General features: G+C 43.8%; 11 non-coding genes across 11 annotated transcripts; all 11 read left to right on the top strand.

Moving 5' to 3' along the window:
* The first annotated feature begins 1471 nt into the window (after positions 1-1471).
* On the top strand, positions 1472-1545 carry TRNAI-AAU (transfer RNA isoleucine (anticodon AAU)). The gene has a single exon. It is a non-coding gene; the product is annotated as a tRNA-Ile (tRNA).
* A 1586-nt stretch (positions 1546-3131) lies between these two features.
* TRNAI-AAU (transfer RNA isoleucine (anticodon AAU)) lies at positions 3132-3205 on the top strand. Its single transcript has one exon. It is a non-coding gene; the product is annotated as a tRNA-Ile (tRNA).
* Positions 3206-4807: 1602 nt separating this feature from the next.
* Positions 4808-4881, top strand: TRNAI-AAU (transfer RNA isoleucine (anticodon AAU)). The gene has a single exon. It is a non-coding gene; the product is annotated as a tRNA-Ile (tRNA).
* A 1618-nt stretch (positions 4882-6499) lies between these two features.
* Positions 6500-6573, top strand: TRNAF-AAA (transfer RNA phenylalanine (anticodon AAA)). Its single transcript has one exon. It is a non-coding gene; the product is annotated as a tRNA-Phe (tRNA).
* A 1626-nt stretch (positions 6574-8199) lies between these two features.
* On the top strand, positions 8200-8273 carry TRNAI-AAU (transfer RNA isoleucine (anticodon AAU)). The gene has a single exon. It is a non-coding gene; the product is annotated as a tRNA-Ile (tRNA).
* A 1618-nt stretch (positions 8274-9891) lies between these two features.
* Positions 9892-9965, top strand: TRNAF-AAA (transfer RNA phenylalanine (anticodon AAA)). The gene has a single exon. It is a non-coding gene; the product is annotated as a tRNA-Phe (tRNA).
* Positions 9966-11564: 1599 nt separating this feature from the next.
* Positions 11565-11638, top strand: TRNAI-AAU (transfer RNA isoleucine (anticodon AAU)). Its single transcript has one exon. It is a non-coding gene; the product is annotated as a tRNA-Ile (tRNA).
* A 1586-nt stretch (positions 11639-13224) lies between these two features.
* On the top strand, positions 13225-13298 carry TRNAF-AAA (transfer RNA phenylalanine (anticodon AAA)). The gene has a single exon. It is a non-coding gene; the product is annotated as a tRNA-Phe (tRNA).
* Positions 13299-14930: 1632 nt separating this feature from the next.
* Positions 14931-15004, top strand: TRNAI-AAU (transfer RNA isoleucine (anticodon AAU)). Its single transcript has one exon. It is a non-coding gene; the product is annotated as a tRNA-Ile (tRNA).
* Positions 15005-18334: 3330 nt separating this feature from the next.
* TRNAI-AAU (transfer RNA isoleucine (anticodon AAU)) lies at positions 18335-18408 on the top strand. Its single transcript has one exon. It is a non-coding gene; the product is annotated as a tRNA-Ile (tRNA).
* Positions 18409-20026: 1618 nt separating this feature from the next.
* TRNAF-AAA (transfer RNA phenylalanine (anticodon AAA)) lies at positions 20027-20100 on the top strand. Its single transcript has one exon. It is a non-coding gene; the product is annotated as a tRNA-Phe (tRNA).
* Positions 20101-20964: the final 864 nt, after the last annotated feature.

Here is a 20964-nt window from a genome sequence, read left to right as displayed (position 1 = left end):
CACTCCATTTTTATTTTTAACAAATGGTACAGTATATATCACCTTGGTACTACAGTATATGCAATGTAAATATGCGGATGAACAGAGCATAGAATAAAGAAGAGAGCATAGAATAAAGAAGCAGCTAGCGCAAACAGTAATTATCACTGAAGTGACGTGAGTAATGCTAACGATTGAGAAGCCCTGAATTGTAAGGATGGAAAAGATACCACCTGCATGTAGTACTTATGAACTCATGTAGTCATGTAGTCATGGCAAGCAGACAGCACGTCGCCCCCTATTGGCTGCAATCCTTCTGGGCTAAAAATAAAAACTATCTGCTGGCACGTTTTCTTTCTCAATCCGCCCCATTCACCAGGAAGAGAGACAGAAACAGTTCACCTCCGCATCCATTTCCTCATTCATTTCCTCTCTCACTTTAACGCTGGCTGCACCTGAGACAGTGGGAGGGAAGTTGAGAGATCAAAAAAGAGTCACAACCATTCCAAATCCTGTCCTATCAACAGGCTGCTGCTGTCTCTCTGCTCTCAAGGAATTTAATTTGCATGGGAGGGACAAACTGATGTCTCTGCCTCTCTGCCTCTCTGCCTCTCTGCCTCTCTGCCTCTCTGCCTCTCTGCCTCTCTGCCTCTCTGCCTCTCTGCCTCTCTGCCTCTCTGCCTCTCTGCCTCTCTGCCTCTCTGCCTCTCTGCCTCTCTGCCTCTCTGCCTCTCTGCCTCTCTGCCTCTCTGCCTCTCTGCCTCTCTGCCTCTCTGCCTCTCTGCCTCTCTGCCTCTCTGCCTCTCTGCCTGAACAGGTCTACTGTATACTAAAGCTCTAGACCTGTGAGCTAGCCTGTGTGATGTTGTCACAACGTATCCACGGACACATTGGGAATTGTGACATCATCATCATGATCATCACACAGACTGGCTGTCCTGTAAGAGACAGAAAGATAGATAGAGACACAGACAGAGAGATGCACTTACAAATAGATAGGCCCAGGCACAGACTGCATTGGGCTTCTGTATCCTACAATGACATTTGAATGAAAAAGAATTTCAGGGGAGTTACATGGTGCATATTTTAACATGAGATCTATACTGTATATATATGTTGTATTACTGTACATCATTTATTTGCCTCCAAATATCCGCCATATGTGAAGGGGCGTAAGTCTAAAATTTGCCTTCCTATGTAAGAAACTGTTCTTACATAATGTATGACGCAACTGTATGCCAAAAACCTATCTATGAACACAGGGAAAACACACTATTCTCTGTGTTAATAGCTACATTTCTTGGAGACCAAATACACTAAAAATCAGTGACACTGACTCCAAAACAGAGACAGTTGACATGTCTGGATTCTAAACACTATTCAGCATATGTACAGTATCAAGGCAAAAAGTGGTTTGATTGCAGACCAAAACACTCTGCACCCTAGGAAGGAATGGGGAAAAAAAACGAATCACAGTGATCCCAACCAATATGGCCGGTTAGCTCAGATGGTTAGAGCGTGGTGCTAATAACGCCAAGGTCGCGGGTTCGATCCCCGTACTGGCCAAAGTTTTACAGGTATTTGACATATGTCTCTCTTTATAGACCCCTGACGAGTTAGTTTGAAGGATTATTCCTTTCGGAAGGATTGTTGATGCACTTTGTATAGACGCAAAAAGAGGGGGACAACATCCATCCTGTTGTAAGTGTGCAAAAAGAGTGATTTCTTTCTGTGCCACTCCATTTTTATTTTTAACAAATGGTACAGTATATATCACCTTGGTACTACAGTATATGCAATGTAAATATGCGGATGAACAGAGCATAGAATAAAGAAGAGAGCATAGAATAAAGAAGCAGCTAGCGCAAACAGTAATTATCACTGAAGTGACGTGAGTAATGCTAATGATTGAGAACCCCTGAATTGTAATGATGGAAAAGATACCACCTGCATGTAGTACTTATGAACTCATGTAGTCATGTAGTCATGGCAAGCAGACAGCACGTCGCCCCCTATTGGCTGCAATCCTTCTGGGCTAAAAATAAAAACTATCTGCTGGCACGTTTTCTTTCTCAATCCGCCCCATTCACCAGGAAGAGAGACAGAAACAGTTCACCTCCGCATCCATTTCCTCATTCATTTCCTCTCTCACTTTAACGCTGGCTGCATCTGAGACAGTGGGAGGGAAGTTGAGAGATCAAAAAAGAGTCACAACCATTCCAAATCCTGTCCTATCAACAGGCTGCTGCTGTCTCTCTGCTCTCAAGGAATTTAATTTGCATGGGAGGGACAAACTGATGTCTCTGCCTCTCTGCCTCTCTGCCTCTCTGCCTCTCTGCCTCTCTGCCTCTCTGCCTCTCTGCCTCTCTGCCTCTCTGCCTCTCTGCCTCTCTGCCTCTCTGCCTCTCTGCCTCTCTGCCTCTCTGCCTCTCTGCCTCTCTGCCTCTTTGCCTCTCTGCCTCCATGGCTGAACAGGTCTACTGTATACTAAAGCTCTAGACCTGTGTGCTAGCCTGTGTGATGTTGTCACAACGTATCCACGGACACATTGGGAATTGTGACATCATCATCATGATCATCACACAGACTGGCTGTCCTGTAAGAGACAGAAAGATAGATAGAGACACAGACAGAGAGATGCACTGAGAAATAGATAGGCCCAGGCACAGACTGCATTGGGCTTCTGTATCCTACAATGACATTTGAATGAAAAAGAATTTCAGGGGAGTTACATGGTGCATATTTTAACATGAGATCTATACTGTATATATATATGTTGTATTACTGTACATCATTTATTTGCCTCCAAATATCCGCCATATGTGAAGGGGCGTAAGTCTAAAATTTGCCTTCCTATGTAAGAAACTGTTCTTACATAATGTATGACGCAACTGTATGCCAAAAACCTATCTATGAACACAGGGAAAACACACTATTCTCTGTGTTAATAGCTACATTTCTTGGAGACCAAATACACTAAAAATCAGTGACACTGACTCCAAAACAGAGACAGTTGACATGTCTGGATTCTAAACACTATTCAGCATATGTACAGTATCAAGGCAAAAAGTGGTATGATTGCAGACCAAAACACTCTGCACCCTAGGAAGGAATGGGGAAAAAAAACGAATCACAGTGATCCCAACCAATATGGCCGGTTAGCTCAGATGGTTAGAGCGTGGTGCTAATAACGCCAAGGTCGCGGGTTCGATCCCCGTACTGGCCAAAGTTTTACAGGTATTTGACATATGTCTCTCTTTATAGACCCCTGACGAGTTAGTTTGAAGGATTATTCCTTTCGGAAGGATTGTTGATGCACTTTGTATAGACGCAAAAAGAGGGGGACAACATCCATCCTGTTGTAAGTGTACAAAAAGAGTGATTTCTTTCTGTGCCACTCCATTTTTATTTTTAACAAATGGTACAGTATATATCACCTTGGTACTACAGTATATGCAATGTAAATATGCGGATGAACAGAGCATAGAATAAAGAAGAGAGCATAGAATAAAGAAGCAGCTAGCGCAAACAGTAATTATCACTGAAGTGACGTGAGTAATGCTAACGATTGAGAAGCCCTGAATTGTAAGGATGGAAAAGATACCACCTGCATGTAGTACTTATGAACTCATGTAGTCATGTAGTCATGGCAAGCAGACAGCATGTCGCCCCCTATTGGCTGCAATCCTTCTGGGCTAAAAATAAAAACTATCTGCTGGCACGTTTTCTTTCTCAATCCGCCCCATTCACCAGGAAGAGAGACAGAAACAGTTCACCTCCGCATCCATTTCCTCATTCATTTCCTCTCTCACTTTAACGCTGGCTGCATCTGAGACAGTGGGAGGGAAGTTGAGAGATCAAAAAAGAGTCACAACCATTCCAAATCCTGTCCTATCAACAGGCTGCTGCTGTCTCTCTGCTCTCAAGGAATTTAATTTGCATGGGAGGGACAAACTGATGTCTCTGCCTCTCTGCCTCTCTGCCTCTCTGCCTCTCTGCCTCTCTGCCTCTCTGCCTCTCTGCCTCTCTGCCTCTCTGCCTCTCTGCCTCTCTGCCTCTCTGCCTCTCTGCCTCTCTGCCTCTCTGCCTCTCTGCCTCTCTGCCTCTCTGCCTCTCTGCCTCTCTGCCTCTCTGCCTCTCTGCCTGAACAGGTCTACTGTATACTAAAGCTCTAGACCTGTGAGCTAGCCTGTGTGATGTTGTCACAACGTATCCACGGACACATTGGGAATTGTGACATCATCATCATGATCATCACACAGACTGGCTGTCCTGTAAGAGACAGAAAGATAGATAGAGACACAGACAGAGAGATGCACTTAGAAATAGATATGCCAAGGCACAGACTGCATTGGGCTTCTGTATCCTACAATGACATTTGAATGAAAAAGAATTTCAGGGGAGTTACATGGTGCATATTTTAACATGAGATCTATACTGTATATATATATGTTGTATTACTGTACATCATTTATTTGCCTCCAAATATCCGCCATATGTGAAGGGGCGTAAGTCTAAAATTTGCCTTCCTATGTAAGAAACTGTTCTTACATACTGTATGACGCAACTGTATGCCAAAAACCTATCTATGAACACAGGGAAAACACACTATTCTCTGTGTTAATAGCTACATTTCTTGGAGACCAAATACACTAAAAATCAGTGACACTGACTCCAAAACAGAGACAGTTGACATGTCTGGATTCTAAACACTATTCAGCATATGTACAGTATCAAGGCAAAAAGTGGTATGATTGCAGACCAAAACACTCTGCACCCTAGGAAGGAATGGGGAAAAAAAACGAATCACAGTGATCCCAACCAATATGGCCGGTTAGCTCAGATGGTTAGAGCGTGGTGCTAATAACGCCAAGGTCGCGGGTTCGATCCCCGTACTGGCCAAAGTTTTACAGGTATTTGACATATGTCTCTCTTTATAGACCCCTGACGAGTTAGTTTGAAGGATTATTCCTTTCGGAAGGATTGTTGATGCACTTTGTATAGACGCAAAAAGAGGGGGACAACATCCATCCTGTTGTAAGTGTACAAAAAGAGTGATTTCTTTCTTTGCCACTCCATTTTTATTTTTAACAAATGGTACAGTATATATCACCTTGGTACTACAGTATATGCAATGTAAATATGCGGATGAACAGAGCATAGAATAAAGAAGAGAGCATAGAATAAAGAAGCAGCTAGCACAAACAGTAATTATCACTGAAGTGACGTGAGTAATGCTAACGATTGAGAAGCCCTGAATTGTAAGGATGGAAAAGATACCACCTGCATGTAGTACTTATGAACTCATGTAGTCATGTAGTCATGGCAAGCAGACAGCATGTCGCCCCCTATTGGCTGCAATCCTTCTGGGCTAAAAATAAAAACTATCTGCTGGCACGTTTTCTTTCTCAATCCGCCCCATTCACCAGGAAGAGAGACAGAAACAGTTCACCTCCGCATCCATTTCCTCATTCATTTCCTCTCTCACTTTAACGCTGGCTGCATCTGAGACAGTGGGAGGGAAGTTGAGAGATCAAAAAAGAGTCACAACCATTCCAAATCCTGTCCTATCAACAGGCTGCTGCTGTCTCTCTGCTCTCAAGGAATTTAATTTGCATGTGAGGGACAAACTGATGTCTCTGCCTCTCTGCCTCTCTGCCTCTCTGCCTCTCTGCCTCTCTGCCTCTCTGCCTCTCTGCCTCTCTGCCTCTCTGCCTCTCTGCCTCTCTGCCTCTCTGCCTCTCTGCCTCTCTGCCTCTCTGCCTCTCTGCCTCTCTGCCTCTCTGCCTCTCTGCCTCTCTGCCTCTCTGCCTCTCTGCCTCTCTGCCTCTCTGCCTGAACAGGTCTACTGTATACTAAAGCTCTAGACCTGTGAGCTAGCCTGTGTGATGTTGTCACAACGTATCCACGGACACATTGGGAATTGTGACATCATCATCATGATCATCACACAGACTGGCTGTCCTGTAAGAGACAGAAAGATAGATAGAGACACAGACAGAGAGATGCACTTAGAAATAGATAGGCCCAGGCACAGACTGCATTGGGCTTCTGTATCCTACAATGACATTTGAATGAAAAAGAATTTCAGGGGAGTTACATGGTGCATATTTTAACATGAGATCTATACTGTATATATATATGTTGTATTACTGTACATCATTTATTTGCCTCCAAATATCCGCCATATGTGAAGGGGCGTAAGTCTAAAATTTGCCTTCCTATGTAAGAAACTGTTCTTACATACTGTATGACGCAACTGTATGCCAAAAACCTATCTATGAACACAGGGAAAACACACTATTCTCTGTGTTAATAGCTACATTTCTTGGAGACCAAATACACTAAAAATCAGTGACACTGACTCCAAAACAGAGACAGTTGACATGTCTGGATTCTAAACACTATTCAGCATATGTACAGTATCAAGGCAAAAAGTGGTATGATTGCAGACCAAAACACTCTGCACCCTAGGAAGGAATGGGGAAAAAAAACGAATCACAGTGATCCCAACCAATATGGCCGGTTAGCTCAGATGGTTAGAGCGTGGTGCTAAAAACGCCAAGGTCGCGGGTTCGATCCCCGTACTGGCCAAAGTTTTACAGGTATTTGACATATGTCTCTCTTTATAGACCCCTGACGAGTTAGTTTGAAGGATTATTCCTTTCGGAAGGATTGTTGATGCACTTTGTATAGACGCAAAAAGAGGGGGACAACATCCATCCTGTTGTAAGTGTACAAAAAGAGTGATTTCTTTCTTTGCCACTCCATTTTTATTTTTAACAAATGGTACAGTATATATCACCTTGGTACTACAGTATATGCAATGTAAATATGCGGATGAACAGAGCATAGAATAAAGAAGAGAGCATAGAATAAAGAAGCAGCTAGCGCAAACAGTAATTATCACTGAAGTGACGTGAGTAATGCTAACGATTGAGAAGCCCTGAATTGTAAGGATGGAAAAGATACCACCTGCATGTAGTACTTATGAACTCATGTAGTCATGTAGTCATGGCAAGCAGACAGCACGTCGCCCCCTATTGGCTGCAATCCTTCTGGGCTAAAAATAAAAACTATCTGCTGGCACGTTTTCTTTCTCAATCCGCCCCATTCACCAGGAAGAGAGACAGAAACAGTTCACCTCCGCATCCATTTCCTCATTCATTTCCTCTCTCACTTTAACGCTGGCTGCATCTGAGACAGTGGGAGGGAAGTTGAGAGATCAAAAAAGAGTCACAACCATTCCAAATCCTGTCCTATCAACAGGCTGCTGCTGTCTCTCTGCTCTCAAGGAATTTAATTTGCATGGGAGGGACAAACTGATGTCTCTGCCTCTCTGCCTCTCTGCCTCTCTGCCTCTCTGCCTCTCTGCCTCTCTGCCTCTCTGCCTCTCTGCCTCTCTGCCTCTCTGCCTCTCTGCCTCTCTGCCTCTCTGCCTCTCTGCCTCTCTGCCTCTCTGCCTCTCTGCCTCTCTGCCTCTCTGCCTCTCTGCCTCTCTGCCTCTCTGCCTCTTTGCCTCTCTGCCTCCATGGCTGAACAGGTCTACTGTATACTAAAGCTCTAGACCTGTGTGCTAGCCTGTGTGATGTTGTCACAACGTATCCACGGACACATTGGGAATTGTGACATCATCATCATGATCATCACACAGACTGGCTGTCCTGTAAGAGACAGAAAGATAGATAGAGACACAGACAGAGAGATGCACTTAGAAATAGATAGGCCCAGGCACAGACTGCATTGGGCTTCTGTATCCTACAATGACATTTGAATGAAAAAGAATTTCAGGGGAGTTACATGGTGCATATTTTAACATGAGATCTATACTGTATATATATATGTTGTATTACTGTACATCATTTATTTGCCTCCAAATATCCGCCATATGTGAAGGGGCGTAAGTCTAAAATTTGCCTTCCTATGTAAGAAACTGTTCTTACATAATGTATGACGCAACTGTATGCCAAAAACCTATCTATGAACACAGGGAAAACACACTATTCTCTGTGTTAATAGCTACATTTCTTGGAGACCAAATACACTAAAAATCAGTGACACTGACTCCAAAACAGAGACAGTTGACATGTCTGGATTCTAAACACTATTCAGCATATGTACAGTATCAAGGCAAAAAGTGGTATGATTGCAGACCAAAACACTCTGCACCCTAGGAAGGAATGGGGAAAAAAAACGAATCACAGTGATCCCAACCAATATGGCCGGTTAGCTCAGATGGTTAGAGCGTGGTGCTAATAACGCCAAGGTCGCGGGTTCGATCCCCGTACTGGCCAAAGTTTTACAGGTATTTGACATATGTCTCTCTTTATAGACCCCTGACGAGTTAGTTTGAAGGATTATTCCTTTCGGAAGGATTGTTGATGCACTTTGTATAGACGCAAAAAGAGGGGGACAACATCCATCCTGTTGTAAGTGTACAAAAAGAGTGATTTCTTTCTGTGCCACTCCATTTTTATTTTTAACAAATGGTACAGTATATATCACCTTGGTACTACAGTATATGCAATGTAAATATGCGGATGAACAGAGCATAGAATAAAGAAGAGAGCATAGAATAAAGAAGCAGCTAGCGCAAACAGTAATTATCACTGAAGTGACGTGAGTAATGCTAACGATTGAGAAGCCCTGAATTGTAAGGATGGAAAAGATACCACCTGCATGTAGTACTTATGAACTCATGTAGTCATGTAGTCATGGCAAGCAGACAGCATGTCGCCCCCTATTGGCTGCAATCCTTCTGGGCTAAAAATAAAAACTATCTGCTGGCACGTTTTCTTTCTCAATCCGCCCCATTCACCAGGAAGAGAGACAGAAACAGTTCACCTCCGCATCCATTTCCTCATTCATTTCCTCTCTCACTTTAACGCTGGCTGCATCTGAGACAGTGGGAGGGAAGTTGAGAGATCAAAAAAGAGTCACAACCATTCCAAATCCTGTCCTATCAACAGGCTGCTGCTGTCTCTCTGCTCTCAAGGAATTTAATTTGCATGGGAGGGACAAACTGATGTCTCTGCCTCTCTGCCTCTCTGCCTCTCTGCCTCTCTGCCTCTCTGCCTCTCTGCCTCTCTGCCTCTCTGCCTCTCTGCCTCTCTGCCTCTCTGCCTCTCTGCCTCTCTGCCTCTCTGCCTCTCTGCCTCTCTGCCTCTCTGCCTCTCTGCCTCTCTGCCTCTCTGCCTCTCTGCCTCTCTGCCTCTCTGCCTCTCTGCCTGAACAGGTCTACTGTATACTAAAGCTCTAGACCTGTGAGCTAGCCTGTGTGATGTTGTCACAACGTATCCACGGACACATTGGGAATTGTGACATCATCATCATGATCATCACACAGACTGGCTGTCCTGTAAGAGACAGAAAGATAGATAGAGACACAGACAGAGAGATGCACTTAGAAATAGATAGGCCCAGGCACAGACTGCATTGGGCTTCTGTATCCTACAATGACATTTGAATGAAAAAGAATTTCAGGGGAGTTACATGGTGCATATTTTAACATGAGATCTATACTGTATATATATATGTTGTATTACTGTACATCATTTATTTGCCTCCAAATATCCGCCATATGTGAAGGGGCGTAAGTCTAAAATTTGCCTTCCTATGTAAGAAACTGTTCTTACATACTGTATGACGCAACTGTATGCCAAAAACCTATCTATGAACACAGGGAAAACACACTATTCTCTGTGTTAATAGCTACATTTCTTGGAGACCAAATACACTAAAAATCAGTGACACTGACTCCAAAACAGAGACAGTTGACATGTCTGGATTCTAAACACTATTCAGCATATGTACAGTATCAAGGCAAAAAGTGGTATGATTGCAGACCAAAACACTCTGCACCCTAGGAAGGAATGGGGAAAAAAAACGAATCACAGTGATCCCAACCAATATGGCCGGTTAGCTCAGATGGTTAGAGCGTGGTGCTAAAAACGCCAAGGTCGCGGGTTCGATCCCCGTACTGGCCAAAGTTTTACAGGTATTTGACATATGTCTCTCTTTATAGACCCCTGACGAGTTAGTTTGAAGGATTATTCCTTTCGGAAGGATTGTTGATGCACTTTGTATAGACGCAAAAAGAGGGGGACAACATCCATCCTGTTGTAAGTGTACAAAAAGAGTGATTTCTTTCTTTGCCACTCCATTTTTATTTTTAACAAATGGTACAGTATATATCACCTTGGTACTACAGTATATGCAATGTAAATATGCGGATGAACAGAGCATAGAATAAAGAAGCAGCTAGCGCAAACAGTAATTATCACTGAAGTGACGTGAGTAATGCTAACGATTGAGAAGCCCTGAATTGTAAGGATGGAAAAGATACCACCTGCATGTAGTACTTATGAACTCATGTAGTCATGTAGTCATGGCAAGCAGACAGCACGTCGCCCCCTATTGGCTGCAATCCTTCTGGGCTAAAAATAAAAACTATCTGCTGGCACGTTTTCTTTCTCAATCCGCCCCATTCACCAGGAAGAGAGACAGAAACAGTTCACCTCCGCATCCATTTCCTCATTCATTTCCTCTCTCACTTTAACGCTGGCTGCATCTGAGACAGTGGGAGGGAAGTTGAGAGATCAAAAAAGAGTCACAACCATTCCAAATCCTGTCCTATCAACAGGCTGCTGCTGTCTCTCTGCTCTCAAGGAATTTAATTTGCATGGGAGGGACAAACTGATGTCTCTGCCTCTCTGCCTCTCTGCCTCTCTGCCTCTCTGCCTCTCTGCCTCTCTGCCTCTCTGCCTCTCTGCCTCTCTGCCTCTCTGCCTCTCTGCCTCTCTGCCTCTCTGCCTCTCTGCCTCTCTGCCTCTCTGCCTCTCTGCCTCTCTGCCTCTCTGCCTCTCTGCCTCTCTGCCTCTTTGCCTCTCTGCCTCCATGGCTGAACAGGTCTACTGTATACTAAAGCTCTAGACCTGTGTGCTAGCCTGTGTGATGTTGTCACAACGTATCCACGGACACATTGGGAATTGTGACATCATCATCATGATCATCACACAGACTGGCTGTCCTGTAAGAGACAGAAAGATAGATAGAGACACAGACAGAGAGATGCACTTAGAAATAGATAGGCCCAGGCACAGACTGCATTGGGCTTCTGTATCCTACAATGACATTTGAATGAAAAAGAATTTCAGGGGAGTTACATGGTGCATATTTTAACATGAGATCTATACTGTATATATATATGTTGTATTACTGTACATCATTTATTTGCCTCCAAATATCCGCCATATGTGAAGGGGCGTAAGTCTAAAATTTGCCTTCCTATGTAAGAAACTGTTCTTACATAATGTATGACGCAACTGTATGCCAAAAACCTATCTATGAACACAGGGAAAACACACTATTCTCTGTGTTAATAGCTACATTTCTTGGAGACCAAATACACTAAAAATCAGTGACACTGACTCCAAAACAGAGACAGTTGACATGTCTGGATTCTAAACACTATTCAGCATATGTACAGTATCAAGGCAAAAAGTGGTATGATTGCAGACCAAAACACTCTGCACCCTAGGAAGGAATGGGGAAAAAAAACGAATCACAGTGATCCCAACCAATATGGCCGGTTAGCTCAGATGGTTAGAGCGTGGTGCTAATAACGCCAAGGTCGCGGGTTCGATCCCCGTACTGGCCAAAGTTTTACAGGTATTTGACATATGTCTCTCTTTATAGACCCCTGACGAGTTAGTTTGAAGGATTATTCCTTTCGGAAGGATTGTTGATGCACTTTGTATAGACGCAAAAAGAGGGGGACAACATCCATCCTGTTGTAAGTGTACAAAAAGTGTGATTTCTTTCTGTGCCACTCCATTTTTATTTTTAACAAATGGTACAGTATATATCACCTTGGTACTACAGTATATGCAATGTAAATATGCGGATGAACAGAGCATAGAATAAAGAAGAGAGCATAGAATAAAGAAGCAGCTAGCGCAAACAGTAATTATCACTGAAGTGACGTGAGTAATGCTAACGATTGAGAAGCCCTGAATTGTAAGGATGGAAAAGATACCACCTGCATGTAGTACTTATGAACTCATGTAGTCATGTAGTCATGGCAAGCAGACAGCATGTCGCCCCCTATTGGCTGCAATCCTTCTGGGCTAAAAATAAAAACTATCTGCTGGCACGTTTTCTTTCTCAATCCGCCCCATTCACCAGGAAGAGAGACAGAAACAGTTCACCTCCGCATCCATTTCCTCATTCATTTCCTCTCTCACTTTAACGCTGGCTGCATCTGAGACAGTGGGAGGGAAGTTGAGAGATCAAAAAAGAGTCACAACCATTCCAAATCCTGTCCTATCAACAGGCTGCTGCTGTCTCTCTGCTCTCAAGGAATTTAATTTGCATGGGAGGGACAAACTGATGTCTCTGCCTCTCTGCCTCTCTGCCTCTCTGCCTCTCTGCCTCTCTGCCTCTCTGCCTCTCTGCCTCTCTGCCTCTCTGCCTCTCTGCCTCTCTGCCTCTCTGCCTCTCTGCCTCTCTGCCTCTCTGCCTCTCTGCCTCTCTGCCTCTCTGCCTCTCTGCCTCTCTGCCTGAACAGGTCTACTGTATACTAAAGCTCTAGACCTGTGAGCTAGCCTGTGTGATGTTGTCACAACGTATCCACGGACACATTGGGAATTGTGACATCATCATCATGATCATCACACAGACTGGCTGTCCTGTAAGAGACAGAAAGATAGATAGAGACACAGACAGAGAGATGCACTTAGAAATAGATAGGCCCAGGCACAGACTGCATTGGGCTTCTGTATCCTACAATGACATTTGAATGAAAAAGAATTTCAGGGGAGTTACATGGTGCATATTTTAACATGAGATCTATACTGTATATATATATGTTGTATTACTGTACATCATTTATTTGCCTCCAAATATCCGCCATATGTGAAGGGGCGTAAGTCTAAAATTTGCCTTCCTATGTAAGAAACTGTTCTTACATACTGTATGACGCAACTGTATGCCAAAAACCTATCTATGAACACAGGGAAAACACACTATTCTCTGTGTTAATAGCTACATTTCTTGGAGACCAAATACACTAAAAATCAGTGACACTGACTCCAAAACAGAGACAGTTGACATGTCTGGATTCTAAACACTATTCAGCATATGTACAGTATCAAGGCAAAAAGTGGTATGATTGCAGACCAAAACACTCTGCACCCTAGGAAGGAATGGGGAAAAAAAACGAATCACAGTGATCCCAACCAATATGGCCGGTTAGCTCAGATGGTTAGAGCGTGGTGCTAAAAACGCCAAGGTCGCGGGTTCGATCCCCGTACTGGCCAAAGTTTTACAGGTATTTGACATATGTCTCTCTTTATAGACCCCTGACGAGTTAGTTTGAAGGATTATTCCTTTCGGAAGGATTGTTGATGCACTTTGTATAGACGCAAAAAGAGGGGGACAACATCCATCCTGTTGTAAGTGTACAAAAAGAGTGATTTCTTTCTTTGCCACTCCATTTTTATTTTTAACAAATGGTACAGTATATATCACCTTGGTACTACAGTATATGCAATGTAAATATGCGGATGAACAGAGCATAGAATAAAGAAGAGAGCATAGAATAAAGAAGCAGCTAGCGCAAACAGTAATTATCACTGAAGTGACGTGAGTAATGCTAACGATTGAGAAGCCCTGAATTGTAAGGATGGAAAAGATACCACCTGCATGTAGTACTTATGAACTCATGTAGTCATGTAGTCATGGCAAGCAGACAGCACGTCGCCCCCTATTGGCTGCAATCCTTCTGGGCTAAAAATAAAAACTATCTGCTGGCACGTTTTCTTTCTCAATCCGCCCCATTCACCAGGAAGAGAGACAGAAACAGTTCACCTCCGCATCCATTTCCTCATTCATTTCCTCTCTCACTTTAACGCTGGCTGCACCTGAGACAGTGGGAGGGAAGTTGAGAGATCAAAAAAGAGTCACAACCATTCCAAATCCTGTCCTATCAACAGGCTGCTGCTGTCTCTCTGCTCTCAAGGAATTTAATTTGCATGGGAGGGACAAACTGATGTCTCTGCCTCTCTGCCTCTCTGCCTCTCTGCCTCTCTGCCTCTCTGCCTCTCTGCCTCTCTGCCTCTCTGCCTCTCTGCCTCTCTGCCTCTCTGCCTCTCTGCCTCTCTGCCTCTCTGCCTCTCTGCCTCTCTGCCTCTCTGCCTCTCTGCCTCTCTGCCTCTCTGCCTCTCTGCCTCTCTGCCTCTCTGCCTCTCTGCCTCTCTGCCTCTCTGCCTGAACAGGTCTACTGTATACTAAAGCTCTAGACCTGTGAGCTAGCCTGTGTGATGTTGTCACAACGTATCCACGGACACATTGGGAATTGTGACATCATCATCATGATCATCACACAGACTGGCTGTCCTGTAAGAGACAGAAAGATAGATAGAGACACAGACAGAGAGATGCACTTACAAATAGATAGGCCCAGGCACAGACTGCATTGGGCTTCTGTATCCTACAATGACATTTGAATGAAAAAGAATTTCAGGGGAGTTACATGGTGCATATTTTAACATGAGATCTATACTGTATATATATGTTGTATTACTGTACATCATTTATTTGCCTCCAAATATCCGCCATATGTGAAGGGGCGTAAGTCTAAAATTTGCCTTCCTATGTAAGAAACTGTTCTTACATAATGTATGACGCAACTGTATGCCAAAAACCTATCTATGAACACAGGGAAAACACACTATTCTCTGTGTTAATAGCTACATTTCTTGGAGACCAAATACACTAAAAATCAGTGACACTGACTCCAAAACAGAGACAGTTGACATGTCTGGATTCTAAACACTATTCAGCATATGTACAGTATCAAGGCAAAAAGTGGTTTGATTGCAGACCAAAACACTCTGCACCCTAGGAAGGAATGGGGAAAAAAAACGAATCACAGTGATCCCAACCAATATGGCCGGTTAGCTCAGATGGTTAGAGCGTGGTGCTAATAACGCCAAGGTCGCGGGTTCGATCCCCGTACTGGCCAAAGTTTTACAGGTATTTGACATATGTCTCTCTTTATAGACCCCTGACGAGTTAGTTTGAAGGATTATTCCTTTCGGAAGGATTGTTGATGCACTTTGTATAGACGCAAAAAGAGGGGGACAACATCCATCCTGTTGTAAGTGTGCAAAAAGAGTGATTTCTTTCTGTGCCACTCCATTTTTATTTTTAACAAATGGTACAGTATATATCACCTTGGTACTACAGTATATGCAATGTAAATATGCGGATGAACAGAGCATAGAATAAAGAAGAGAGCATAGAATAAAGAAGCAGCTAGCGCAAACAGTAATTATCACTGAAGTGACGTGAGTAATGCTAATGATTGAGAACCCCTGAATTGTAATGATGGAAAAGATACCACCTGCATGTAGTACTTATGAACTCATGTAGTCATGTAGTCATGGCAAGCACACAGCACGTCACCCCCTATTGGCTGCAATCCTTCTGGGCTAAAAATAAAAACTATCTGCTGGCACGTTTTCTTTCTCAATCCGCCCCATTCACCAGGAAGAGAGACAGAAACAGTTCACCTCCGCATCCATTTCCTCATTCATTTCCTCTCTCACTTTAACGCTGGCTGCATCTGAGACAGTGGGAGGGAAGTTGAGAGATCAAAAAAGAGTCACAACCATTCCAAATCCTGTCCTATCAACAGGCTGCTGCTGTCTCTCTGCTCTCAAGGAATTTAATTTGCATGGGAGGGACAAACTGATGTCTCTGCCTCTCTGCCTCTCTGCCTCTCTGCCTCTCTGCCTCTCTGCCTCTCTGCCTCTCTGCCTCTCTGCCTCTCTGCCTCTCTGCCTCTCTGCCTCTCTGCCTCTCTGCCTCTCTGCCTCTCTGCCTCTCTGCCTCTCTGCCTCTCTGCCTCTCTGCCTCTCTGCCTCTCTGCCTCTCTGCCTCTCTGCCTCTCTGCCTCTCTGCCTGAACAGGTCTACTGTATACTAAAGCTCTAGACCTGTGAGCTAGCCTGTGTGATGTTGTCACAACGTATCCACGGACACATTGGGACTTGTGACATCATCATCATGATCATCACACAGACTGGCTGTCCTGTAAGAGACAGAAAGATAGATAGAGACACAGACAGAGAGATGCACATACAAATAGATAGGCCCAGGCACAGACTGCATTGGGCTTCTGTATCCTACAATGACATTTGAATGAAAAAGAATTTCAGGGAAGTTACATGGTGCATATTTTAATATGAGATCTATACTGTATATATATGTTGTATTACTGTACATCATTTATTTGCCTCCAAATATCCGCCATATGTGAAGGGGCGTAAGTCTAAAATTTGCCTTCCTATGTAAGAAACTGTTCTTACATAATGTATGACGCAACTGTATGCCAAAAACCTATCTATGAACACAGGGAAAACACACTATTCTCTGTGTTAATAGCTACATTTCTTGGAGACCAAATACACTAAAAATCAGTGACACTGACTCCAAAACAGAGACAGTTGACATGTCTGGATTCTAAACACTATTCAGCATATGTACAGTATCAAGGCAAAAAGTGGAATGATTGCAGACCAAAACACTCTGCACCCTAGGAAGGAATGGGGAAAAAAAACGAATCACAGTGATCCCAACCAATATGGCCGGTTAACTCAGATGGTTAGAGCGTGGTGCTAATAACGCCAAGGTCGCGGGTTCGATCCCCGTACTGGCCAAAGTTTTACAGGTATTTGACATATGTCTCTCTTTATAGACCCCTGACGAGTTAGTTTGAAGGATTATTCCTTTCGGAAGGATTGTTGATGCACTTTGTATAGACGCAAAAAGAGGGGGACAACATCCATCCTGTTGTAAGTGTACAAAAAGAGTGATTTCTTTCTTTGCCACTCCATTTTTATTTTTAACAAATGGTACAGTATATATCACCTTGGTACTACAGTATATGCAATGTAAATATGCGGATGAACAGAGCATAGAATAAAGAAGAGAGCATAGAATAAAGAAGCAGCTAGCGCAAACAGTAATTATCACTGAAGTGACGTGAGTAATGCTAACGATTGAGAAGCCCTGAATTGTAAGGATGGAAAAGATACCACCTGCATGTAGTACTTATGAACTCATGTAGTCATGTAGTCATGGCAAGCAGACAGCACGTCGCCCCCTATTGGCTGCAATCCTTCTGGGCTAAAAATAAAAACTATCTGCTGGCACGTTTTCTTTCTCAATCCGCCCCATTCACGAGGAAGAGAGACAGAAACAGTTCACCTCCGCATCCATTTCCTCATTCATTTCCTCTCTCACTTTAACGCTGGCTGCATCTGAGACAGTGGGAGGGAAGTTGAGAGATCAAAAAAGAGTCACAACCATTCCAAACCCTGTCCTATCAACAGGCTGCTGCTGTCTCTCTGCTCTCAAGGAATTTAATTTGCATGGGAGGGACAAACTGATGTCTCTGCCTCTCTGCCTCTCTGCCTCTCTGCCTCTCTGCCTCTCTGCCTCTCTGCCTCTCTGCCTCTCTGCCTCTCTGCCTCTCTGCCTCTCTGCCTCTCTGCCTCTCTGCCTCTCTGCCTCTCTGCCTCTCTGCCTCTCTGCCTCTCTGCCTCTCTGCCTCTCTGCCTCTCTGCCTCTCTGCCTCTCTGCCTCTCTGCCTCTCTGCCTCTCTGCCTGAACAGGTCTACTGTATACTAAAGCTCTAGACCTGTGAGCTAGCCTGTGTGATATTGTCACAATGTATCCACGGACACATTGGGACTTGTGACATCATCATCATGATCATCACACAGACTGGCTGTCCTGTAAGAGACAGAAAGATAGATAGAGACACAGACAGAGAGATGCACTTACAAATAGATAGGCCCAGGCACAGACTGCATTGGGCTTCTGTATCCTACAATGACATTTGAATGAAAAAGAATTTCAGGGAAGTTACATGGTGCATATTTTAATATGAGATCTATACTGTATATATATGTTGTATTACTGTACATCATTTATTTGCCTCCAAATATCCGCCATATGTGAAGGGGCGTAAGTCTAAAATTTGCCTTCCTATGTAAGAAACTGTTCTTACATAATGTATGACGCAACTGTATGCCAAAAACCTATCTATGAACACAGGGAAAACACACTATTCTCTGTGTTAATAGCTACATTTCTTGGAGACCAAATACACTAAAAATCAGTGACACTGACTCCAAAACAGAGACAGTTGACATGTCTGGATTCTAAACACTATTCAGCATATGTACAGTATCAAGGCAAAAAGTGGTATGATTGCAGACCAAAACACTCTGCACCCTAGGAAGGAATGGGGAAAAAAAACGAATCACAGTGATCCCAACCAATATGGCCGGTTAGCTCAGATGGTTAGAGCGTGGTGCTAATAACGCCAAGGTCGCGGGTTCGATCCCCGTACTGGCCAAAGTTTTACAGGTATTTGACATATGTCTCTCTTTATAGACCCCTGACGAGTTAGTTTGAAGGATTATTCCTTTCGGAAGGATTGTTGATGCACTTTGTATAGACGCAAAAAGAGGGGGACAACATCCATCCTGTTGTAAGTGTACAAAAAGAGTGATTTCTTTCTTTGCCACTCCATTTTTATTTTTAACAAATGGTACAGTATATATCACCTTGGTACTACAGTATATGCAATGTAAATATGCGGATGAACAGAGCATAGAATAAAGAAGAGAGCATAGAATAAAGAAGCAGCTAGCGCAAACAGTAATTATCACTGAAGTGACGTGAGTAATGCTAACGATTGAGAAGCCCTGAATTGTAAGGATGGAAAAGATACCACCTGCATGTAGTACTTATGAACTCATGTAGTCATGTAGTCATGGCAAGCACACAGCACGTCGCCCCCTATTGGCTGCAATCCTTCTGGGCTAAAAATAAAAACTATCTGCTGGCACGTTTTCTTTCTCAATCCGCCCCATTCACCAGGAAGAGAGACAGAAACAGTTCACCTCCGCATCCATTTCCTCATTCATTTCCTCTCTCACTTTAACGCTGGCTGCATCTGAGACAGTGGGAGGGAAGTTGAGAGATCAAAAAAGAGTCACAACCATTCCAAATCCTGTCCTATCAACAGGCTGCTGCTGTCTCTCTGCTCTCAAGGAATTTAATTTGCATGGGAGGGACAAACTGATGTCTCTGCCTCTCTGCCTCTCTGCCTCTCTGCCTCTCTGCCTCTCTGCCTCTCTGCCTCTCTGCCTCTCTGCCTCTCTGCCTCTCTGCCTCTCTGCCTCTCTGCCTCTCTGCCTCTCTGCCTCTCTGCCTCTCTGCCTCTCTGCCTCTCTGCCTCTCTGCCTCTCTGCCTCTCTGCCTCTCTGCCTCTCTGCCTCTCTGCCTGAACAGGTCTACTGTATACTAAAGCTCTAGACCTGTGAGCTAGCCTGTGTGATGTTGTCACAACGTATCCACGGACACATTGGGAATTGTGACATCATCATCATGATCATCACACAGACTGGCTGTCCTGTAAGAGACAGAAAGATAGATAGAGACACAGACAGAGAGATGCACTTAGAAATAGATAGGCCCAGGCACAGACTGCATTGGGCTTCTGTATCCTACAATGACATTTGAATGAAAAAGAATTTCAGGGGAGTTACATGGTGCATATTTTAACATGAGATCTATACTGTATATATATATGTTGTATTACTGTACATCATTTATTTGCCTCCAAATATCCGCCATATGTGAAGGGGCGTAAGTCTAAAATTTGCCTTCCTATGTAAGAAACTGTTCTTACATACTGTATGACGCAACTGTATGCCAAAAACCTATCTATGAACACAGGGAAAACACACTATTCTCTGTGTTAATAGCTACATTTCTTGGAGACCAAATACACTAAAAATCAGTGACACTGACTCCAAAACAGAGACAGTTGACATGTCTGGATTCTAAACACTATTCAGCATATGTACAGTATCAAGGCAAAAAGTGGTATGATTGCAGACCAAAACACTCTGCACCCTAGGAAGGAATGGGGAAAAAAAACGAATCACAGTGATCCCAACCAATATGGCCGGTTAGCTCAGATGGTTAGAGCGTGGTGCTAAAAACGCCAAGGTCGCGGGTTCGATCCCCGTACTGGCCAAAGTTTTACAGGTATTTGACATATGTCTCTCTTTATAGACCCCTGACGAGTTAGTTTGAAGGATTATTCCTTTCGGAAGGATTGTTGATGCACTTTGTATAGACGCAAAAAGAGGGGGACAACATCCATCCTGTTGTAAGTGTACAAAAAGAGTGATTTCTTTCTTTGCCACTCCATTTTTATTTTTAACAAATGGTACAGTATATATCACCTTGGTACTACAGTATATGCAATGTAAATATGCGGATGAACAGAGCATAGAATAAAGAAGAGAGCATAGAATAAAGAAGCAGCTAGCGCAAACAGTAATTATCACTGAAGTGACGTGAGTAATGCTAACGATTGAGAAGCCCTGAATTGTAAGGATGGAAAAGATACCACCTGCATGTAGTACTTATGAACTCATGTAGTCATGTAGTCATGGCAAGCACACAGCACGTCGCCCCCTATTGGCTGCAATCCTTCTGGGCTAAAAATAAAAACTATCTGCTGGCACGTTTTCTTTCTCAATCCGCCCCATTCACCAGGAAGAGAGACAGAAACAGTTCACCTCCGCATCCATTTCCTCATTCATTTCCTCTCTCACTTTAACGCTGGCTGCACCTGAGACAGTGGGAGGGAAGTTGAGAGATCAAAAAAGAGTCACAACCATTCCAAATCCTGTCCTATCAACAGGCTGCTGCTGTCTCTCTGCTCTCAAGGAATTTAATTTGCATGGGAGGGACAAACTGATGTCTCTGCCTCTCTGCCTCTCTGCCTCTCTGCCTCTCTGCCTCTCTGCCTCTCTGCCTCTCTGCCTCTCTGCCTCTCTGCCTCTCTGCCTCTCTGCCTCTCTGCCTCTCTGCCTCTCTGCCTCTCTGCCTC

The sequence above is a fragment of the Ascaphus truei genome, unplaced genomic scaffold (genome assembly GCF_040206685.1).
Source record: "Ascaphus truei isolate aAscTru1 unplaced genomic scaffold, aAscTru1.hap1 HAP1_SCAFFOLD_2435, whole genome shotgun sequence".
NCBI lineage: Eukaryota > Metazoa > Chordata > Amphibia > Anura > Ascaphidae > Ascaphus > Ascaphus truei.
This window is presented reverse-complemented; position numbering and strand designations above follow the sequence as displayed.